This window comes from Myotis davidii, unplaced genomic scaffold (genome assembly GCF_000327345.1).
Source record: "Myotis davidii unplaced genomic scaffold, ASM32734v1 scaffold96, whole genome shotgun sequence".
Taxonomy (NCBI): domain Eukaryota; kingdom Metazoa; phylum Chordata; class Mammalia; order Chiroptera; family Vespertilionidae; genus Myotis; species Myotis davidii.
In genome coordinates, this window is record NW_006289416.1 from 11360785 (window position 1) to 11370378 (window position 9594).

Here is a 9594-nt window from a genome sequence, read left to right on the forward strand (position 1 = left end):
GCGGTCGCCGCCCTCCCGTCTGCTCCCCGCCGGGGGGCCCGGGCCCAGGCGGGCCGGACAGTCCTCTCCGCCCTCCAGCGCCTGCCCCGCGAGGTTGGCTCACCTGGCGCGGGGTCCCCAGCCTGTCCCCGCGGGGAGGGAGAGGCCGGGACTGCAGGGCCGCCGTGGGGAAGCCCTTGCCACACCTCCGCTGCCTTAATCGGGAAATGTGCTTGCTCAGAGAGAACTTAGTCCTGGGTTCCAGCCAGCGACGTTTCCATCTAGTCCTTTTCAGTGGGGTTTTCTACAAGGAAGAGTTCTGGTTTGTGCCGCTGAACTCAAAGGTACTGTGGAGCCGGTAACTTGACTCATTTCTTTGGAAATTGGCTGAATGTACTACTAGGTAATGTATATTTTGTAGGCCAGGCCTTGCATTAAGCTCTTTTGTATATATCATCTCCTTTAAGTTGGACAATAATCTATAAGATCAGTCTGATCATCCCTACATGACTGATGAGGAAGCAGGCTCCTTGTGTGTAAGTATAAGCAATAAATAACTTCCCCAAAGTCACCACTACCCTGGGCAGAGCTGGAATTCAGACTTAGGTCTCTCTGACTCCAGAATAGGAGCTCTTAACCACTAACTTAAAGTAAGAGTGATAACAGTCTAATAATACAACGTTAGAGATACTAGTGGCTAAATATACTATTAAAATCTTCATCCTTGGCTGAATTCCAAATACTGTACTTACTGGCTATAGACATGTTCTCTTGGCTGTCCACCATCCAACCCTTCCTTTTATCAGCAACTCAATCTCCCTTTGGGGAAATCTTATCTTTTCTCTGCCCACACCCAACACAGGGAAGACTCTCACCCAGGGAGCTGACCCTTGAGTAAGAGATCACAAACTTGGAGAGCTCATGGGAGATGAGGGGGACCAGGTTCATCCTAGTGGGGTACCTGGACCAGGTTGTTCTTGGTGCCAGCCCCCAATTGCCTTGTGATAAATCCCTGTTGTGTTCAAGATAATCGATTTCTGGCCCAGCCGGTATGGCTCTGGTTGAGTGTTGACCTATGAGCCAGGAGGTCATGGTTCAATTCCTGGTCAGGGCACATGTCTGGGTTGCGGGCTTGATCCCTAGGTGGGGCATACAGGAGGCAGCTGATCAATGATTCTCTCTCTCCCTTCCTCTCTGAAATCAATAAAATTATATTTTTAAAAAGATAATTTCTATTGTTTGCAACCACAAATATTGTCTGATGGATATATTGGGGGGGGCGGGATGGGGATGATGAAAGGTCCTATTGAAAGTATCCTAACAGGGGCAGCGGAGCATAGTTCACCTTCTTCCTCCTAAAGTCATAGCTTCTAGAGCCAGAAGGATCCTTATGGATTATCCTCCGACATCCTCATTTTATAGAGGAGCAAACAGACTCAGAAGTCACAGGACTGACCAAAGTTGAAAGTAGCTGAGTCATCATGACTTGAACTACTATCACCCAATTTCAAGTCTGGTTTGATTTCTAGTATTAATCGTCTCCCCTTCTTCCAGCAGAGGAAAACAGAGAATAGAGAAGTGTAGACTTGAGAAAATTGGGTGGACACAGGATGGAATACAGTGGGGAGCCTTCCAACCTCGCCCTGACATTCCAAGTGCACTCTCAGAGCTAAAGCACCCCCTGGGCCCCTGGGGGAAGCTGCCCACGGAGGCACAGTTCCAAGCTCTGGACTTCCCTGTCCCTGTCCTCTTGCCCTCTGCCTGAGTGTCAGGAGCATCTTCACCCAGTCAGACTTCCCTGTTTGGTACTAGTACTGGGTTGAGGAGGGTCTCCCAGAACCTCCGAATGTGACCTTGCTTGGAAATGGGGTCCTTGCCTATGTAGTTCAGTTAGTATGAGGGCATACTAGAGTAGGGCGAATCCTTAATCCAATATGATGGGTGTCTCAGACAAGAGACACAGAGACAGCATGTAGCCGAAGACCACACCAGGAAATGCCATGACGGCAGACACTGGTGATTTATCCACAAGCCAAGGATTTCTACCCACACCAGATGCTAGGAAGAGGCCAGGAAGGATCCTCCCTGAGAGCCTTGAGAGAAAGGCCCCGCCAACATCTTGACCTTGTACTGCTAGCCTCCAGAACCATGAGAGAATATACAGTATTTCTATTATGTTAAGCACCTGGTTTGTGGTACATTGTGGCAGCCATGGGGAACTAATATAGTACTCCTAGGCCTGCCCGCCCCTCCCTACCTTTCTCCCCATCCCCACCCCTGTTCTCTGTAATGAAGTCACTGCAGTCTCCTCCCAATCAAAGCTTCTCTTGCAGCCCTGATCAGCATGACTCAGTGGTTAGAGTGTCAGCCTGCGCACTGGAGGGTCATAGGTTAGATTCCTGGTCATGGGCATGTACCTGGGTTGCAGGTTTGATCCCCACCCCAGGCAGGAGACAACTGATCAATGTGTCTTTCTCACATCAATGTTTCCCTCCTCTCTCTATCAGTGGGAAAAATATCCTCATTCCTTGGGTAAGGATAAAAAAAGAAAAAGCTGCTCTTGCAATTTTGTGATTACTAGTGTCACAATAGGTCCCAGTTTGTCCAGGACAAAACCAGTTTATAATAAATTCTGTCTTCACTCTGCCTTTCACCTAAAGTGTAAAATAGTGACTCAATTACCTGGCATTACTCCGTTTCCTTAAATGACATTTGCCAGGCGGCTGGGTAACTCCGCCTCTAACTCATGCTTTTCTCCCTGCCTAGAACGTTCTTCCATCTCATATTAAAAATCTTGCCCATCATCAGTCAAGGATAAGATCTGCCCCATTAGAAACCCCACCTAGGTCAAGCCCTTAGAGCACACTTCATACTCCACTGTGATTACAACAATAATTCTCTCTTCTTCTTTGAATGCAGGTGTTTTGTTCATTCATCTTTGTATTATGCATAGCAGTGCCTTGAAAAAAGACTTTTCACACAATAGGGACTCAAGAAATGTTTGATGAATAAAGATGAATATTCTATCCCTCTCTCCATCTATTTGAGACTAGCCTGGAGATAAATGGGCTTTCAAAATGCTTTCAAATATTCATTTTTTAAGATATAGGAGTGGCTGGTTTGTCCTTTAGGAAGTGAAAAATACCTTCTTTCCAGAGTACAATTATTAAGGGAAAATGTCTGTGTTCTTTCCACCAGCAGCTAGGTTCTGCTCGCTGGGAACCTACTGAGGACAAAGGAGTGATGCCTACGTCCCAGACAAGGGGCTCTGAGGATTTTTAACACCTGGCAGGTGTGTACCTCTTTATTTCCTCAGAAAGGTATCACTTGGGCAAATATTATTCCTACATGACAAGAGTCTCTGGTACACCGAGCCCAAATCTGTTTCAGATCAAAGATTTTATTTCGTAGATAATTAAAAGAAATCCCTCACTCCTGACTGCCCTCCCTACTTCCATGATCCAGGCCCCTCTGACTGCTGAGGAGTCTTTCACTTTGTCAGGTAACTGTTGATTTAGTGCAAAGCAATCCAGCAAATACCCATTTTATTATGAGGAGTTAATGGTATGTGTTTGCCTCTTCTGGAAACTTAGGAGAAGGTGTGTCCTACAGCAGAGAATAACATCACATAACATCCCCCCCTATTCACCCAACAATAGAAGAAAGTACTGGAAATCTTCCCTCCAATAGGCAGAGAGCCAGAGCTCCTCTGGCCGGCTCAGGGTGGCCTCAAACTACTATCTCTTGCTAGCGAGACTGCTACCTGGATAGAATCCCATTTCTTCAAGTCCCCTTCTTTATGGCAAGATGGAGTGAGTTGTTAGTATACTGAATTCAAAAGCTGGAACTCCATAGCAGGGTCAGCATTTACAGATAAAACAAATTTCCACCCATGTTTGGGATTCTAAAGCAGCAGGAAGGCCTGGCAATCAGAAAAAAAGAAGAAAGACTGTATCTCCTATGGCAGTGGTCGGCAAACTGCGGCTCGCGAGCCACATGTGGCTCTTTGGCCCCTTGAGTGTGGCTCTTCCACAAAATACCATGTGCGGCGTGCACATACAGCGCGATTGAAACTTTGTGGCCCATGCGCAGAAGTCAGTAAAACTGATTGGAGCTGTGTTCCCTGAGATTTGGAGTTACTGAAGTACAAATACCTCCCTCGAAGCAATAGCACTTGTAAATGTCATCAGTTGTTTATTACCCTGTCATCCTATGTTATGATCATATTTGTTATTTGATTCTTGCATCATCTTTAACTTTCTTATATATAAGTGTTCCCCAATTTACTTATGCAATTCCATTCCAATAGTTTATTTGTAATTTAGGTTATCAATTCAATCTACAATGTTTCTAAGGACAAATGCAGTATTAAAAATGGTCATTAGATTCCCAGATTAGCTCCTCTACCCCGTAAAAAAAGCCTATGATACAATTAAATTATACAATTACAATGGGTATTAGGTCTTCCTAGTGATCCAATGCAGTACATGTCATGTGAAAGCTATTCTGGTGCATTAGTGGTCCTCTCCTGAGGAATGAGTAGCAATTGGCAACCAGGGAGCTCAACCAGAGCTATTAACATACCAGGTTTTCACTCCCAAGAGGAAGAGCTTGGAGGATTAGAGGGTATCAGAGCTTCAGGTACGCGAACAGCCTAGGGCTGGCATCCAATCTAAGCAGGGAATTTCAGGTAGGGCTCATGGAAAAGTCAGTTGAAAGGAATTTATTTTTTGGAGCCTCTAGTCTCGATACTGCATTAGGTATTGTTGTGGGTTGAATGTATCACTCAAAAGATAAGTTGAAGTCCTAACCCCTTATGCTGTGAATGTGAATTTATTTGGAAATAGGGTCTTTGCAGATGTAAACTATATAATATGATGTCATACTGGATTGGATTGGGCCATATTCACTGACTGGTTCCTTATGAGAAGAGCATTTACCAAAGACCCACAGGAAGAATGCCCTGCGAGGGTGCAGGCAGAAATGGGAGTGCTGCCGCTACAAGCAAAGGCATGCCAAGGTCGCTGGCCACCCCCGGAAGCTGGAAGAGGCAGGAAGGATTCTCCCCTGGAGCTTTAGGAGGGAGCATGGCCCGGCCAACACCTTGGTTTCAGGCTTCTCGCCTCCAGAACTGTGAGAGAATACATGTCTGTTGTTTTAAGTCTCTGGGTTAGTAGTACCTTGTTAAGGCAACTCTAGGAAACAAACACAGGTAACTTACAAGATTATCTCATTCACGTAGAAAGGAGGCAATCATGAAGACTGCTGAGATGCATGGAGCAAAGCTGTAGCTTTCATTCCTTCAGTATTCAACACGTATTTATTGAGCATCGCCTATGTTCCAAGCATTGTTCTAGGTGCAGGGGATAAGGGAATGAATAGGACAGGACAGACATCTGACTAAAAAGATTAATGTAATGGGAGTAGGGGAAGAGAGGAGAGGGAAGAGTCAACACCAAATTATTAAGCAATTGAACAAAAAGTCACAGCTACTCCATGAAGGAAATAAACAGGGTGATGGGGTAAATAGTAACTAGAAAAGGGGTCGGTGGCACTTACGTGAGTTGGTACAGGAAGGCCACCCTGAGCAAGTGACTTGCAGGATGAGGATGAGACAACATAGCAAAGGGGTATTCTAGGAAAATCTGAGCTGTGACAGAACTTGGCATATTTGAGGAAGGAAAAAGACGGATCTGGCTGGAATGTGGTGAAAAGTTTTACATGACACAGTAGTTTTCATAAGAGAAATAAGACCCGTGGAGAGGTTTAAACCTGAGTGTTTTCATCAGAGATTTGATGAAGAGTGGAAAGTTGCAGAAAGATATGCTAGGACAAAGAGTTTGAGTTAAGGGTAGGAAGTTGAGGAAGCTTAGCAAGGTGTTTGTTCAGATTTCTCTCTGTGTCCATCTGTCTTTGGAGATAAGGATGCTCCTTTTCCCCAGATAAGAAAAAAGAGCATATCTGGCCTGCATCAAAGCCAGGTAAGAAAGTCTTTCCTTAGTTTTATGACCTGCTTCGAGGAAGGTCAGACACTACAGAAACTATTCTTCAAATGTCTTCAGCCTGAAATATTCAATATATTGAGGTGCTATATTTTGGGGTAACATGTTCTGAAACCCGTCATTAAAAGCCTAATTCATTACCAAATCTTTTAATTTTTTACCTTTTCAGAGGATAGTCACCCAAAGTGTGCAAGAGGAAAAATTTCTCACCTCTTAATTTCTGTTACTGGGGCATGCAAATTAAACAAGAGACCGAATAACAGAAGAAAAGGCATATCCATTTTTTAAATTGATGTTAATATTTTCATGTGCACAGGGGCTTCACAGAAAAGAAGTGAAAACCCAAAGAAGCAGTTAGGCTTGAGGGTTTATATAGAATTTTAAGAGCAGGAGATAAATTATAGAAAGGTGACCAGGCAAAGGAAAGGGTGTTTGGGTTCTAGGGACAGAAACTTGCAGAAAAGTGACTAAGAAATGGATCGTAATGAAGCGCTGTTTAATAAGGTTTGTTATGCAGACTCATCTCTCATGTCATCTCAGTTTTCCTGGAGAGGGGAACACCCTTGTAAATGGAAATTTATGTCACCTTTATGCCCTGCTTTTAAGGAGGAGGGCAGAGAGCTCTTCCTTTGTCTGCTGTTGCTTTTCAATTGCCTTCAGCTCAAAATAACCAATATGCCAACGTGGCATATTTTGGGCTGGCATGCACAGATCCCCTTCAAAAATTAAAAACTGCTGGATTGGCAACAATTACTTTAGGGTAGCTGTCTTTGAGTTTACTGTTCAGATACATTCTTGAGAATGAAGCCAGTCACAGATTACAGAATACTTTAATTGTGCTGAAAGTCGGATTTACCTCCTTAATTAAAGGGGCAGATTTTGGAGCTGTCAGGGTGTAGTGTTATATCACTCAGTGAGCCACCCAAGATGAATATGAAGAATGTAAGGCCACCAATCAGTGAGTATGAAAGCATTTAGATTGAGTATAATTATATAGAACTAATTTTACTCTTTTCAATGAACAGCAGATATATTTGGCAAGCGTGAGATTTGTGCTGGAGCAAGAAAAACGTATTAGTCGTTCAAACATCTTGTGGCATAGCAATAACGAACACACCTTTGGCATTGGTGTGAATAGACTTCCTATCCAGTCACGTGTCAGCTGTGGCTGGCTGAAGGCCTGGAGATCAAAGGCACCCGCTGTGCAAGAAGTACTGTGAGGTGTTTTCAGTGACTGGCTTCCCCTCCAGGATCCATGTTAATGTCACCTTGGCTCAGAGTTTTGGCTGGAGGTTGGGGAACAATAGCTGTTGAGCACCTTACACTAAGGACTAAAGTAGGCCAGATTTGCAAAAGGAGTGGCTCCAAACCTGTTTCACCAGAATTAGCCAACCTACCTAGCTTCAGGGAACAAAAGAGATGTGTTCTCTCCTCCAATGAGAGAAAGAAGGGGTTGTTGCCTCCCTATGTTAAGCTAAAGGATGAGAAACCTCAAGAAAACCAGGGGGTCTGACCTGTGCCCTTGGTACTTGAGTTGTGGAGGGCCTGGTGTCAGACTCACACATGAAAATGCTACAGGATATAGACTGACTGGAGCTGCCCTCCCCCAGCAGCTGAATGAAGAGACCGGTTGCACCTGGGAGTGAGGCAGGCCAAGGGGAGGGAGCCACCCATGGACTCTGTGAACCTGTAGACCTGACCTGGAACTGGGTAACTGACAGCACTGTATTCTAAAGGGAATTAGAGAAAATATTCTCTGACACTTTATATAACCATGAGGAGGACTTTATTGTGATAGGTTTGAAGATTACTGCAACGGGAGAGAAAGCAGGCTTACCTCTGCATACAGTAAAGACAGCTGGGGATTCATAGCCAACAAGTAGGCTGAAAGCAAGTCAATGAATGGAAAATTACTAAGAAATTTCTCTTAGTAATTTCTCTTAGTCTAAGAAGAGACATGAAGGTAGGGGTATTCTTGCTAAACCATCATTATTTTTCGAGGAGACTCAAGCCCCAGTAGACAAGAACTGAGACCTCCTGCCAATGACAAGCACCACATGAGTGAGCCATCTGGAATCCCAAGCCCCAGGCAAGCCTTTGGATGACAGCAGCCCAGTCCACACCTTGACTGTAACTTCACAAGGGACCCCAAACCAGAACTATCCAACTAAGTTGTTTCTGAATTTTGCCCCAAAGATACCATGAAATACTATGTGTTTATTATTTAAACCCCCCCACTACATTTTGGGGTGATTTGTTTTGCTGTAGTAGATAACTAACACCCCCCATAGCACCCTCCCGCTTAAAGTGGGGAGTGATTTATAAGTGGCTAATTTTTACATGAATATGCCCAATTTTAGTATTTTATTGTATACTGTTCAGAATTTTAAAGACTTTATCTAGTTTCACAGCAACATTGAGCAGAAAGTACTGAAATTATTTTATAACCATCAAGTCTTTGCACATATTTGAACTTATTCAATACCTGATATTAATTGATATAATAACGATTTTTCTGTGTTCTTTTTATTAAAAAAAAATTTGTGTGTCTGGAGGGAAAATATTTATTTACCCTGATTTACCTCCCTCCTCCATTAATATGAACCTGAATTATAAAATTTAATTTGTCACAGACTATATATTTCATCTTAGTAACTTAGTGAAGAGTAATGTTTTAAGAAAATGACATTCAATATCTACTGGTGAGGGTTCCAAATATACAAACTGCTTAATTTTAACCCCATGTCCTCATCAACGGAACACTGAGCATGTTCTTTACCTGTTTTTTCTTCACTGTTGACACTGAAACAATCCCTCGACGTATCCATGGTAACCAGATTTTAGGGAAGAAATGATGGCACAATCACATGGCAAAGGTGGGGAGTGAACCAGTTTTCAATTCCATCTCATTCCTAAATTTTTGATCGAGAGAAATTGGAAATAACTGAAATGTAGAGTTTATAGTTCACTGTCTATTAATAATTATTACAAGATATATGCTAAGCCAGCCACCTATGTACCTCTTTCTTTATTATCCCTATGTTGTCATCATGAAAAAGTATGACTTTAAGCGAGACCCTGAAGAAGAAGAGGCTCTGCACCAACTTAGGAAAACCACTTGGCAAAAGACAACTTTTCATTAGGTAGGAGATTAATGAATGCCTGTCAATAAATACCTCGTTCAGTATTACATTTTCATTGGCATACAGTGCATACTTCAAGCTAACATCTATTAAAAACAGTCAATGAGTAATTTTGACCGAGATCTTCTAAAATAGTTTTCTAATAGAATCTCTTTTTAAAATATTGCTGAGTGTGCATGTAAACTCAGGAAAGATCTGGCGATTCCAGGATTTAACTTGAGAAGAGAAAGCAACAAAAGACCTAGGGTGCTCTTGAGGAAACATTGGTGTGATTCCCGTTTCCTCCTATCATTGACTATTTCAGGTTCAGTTTTGTTTGAAAACAATCCTGCAGAAATATTGGCACAAACAATAGCAGTGCAAGCACTTAGCTCTCCTTTGCAGAGAACCTGCTGGACCCCTGGTGGGTCACCTCATCACCACTGGAAATAGAGAATCTCTCAACTGAGTTGCTGCTAAGATTTGAGGGG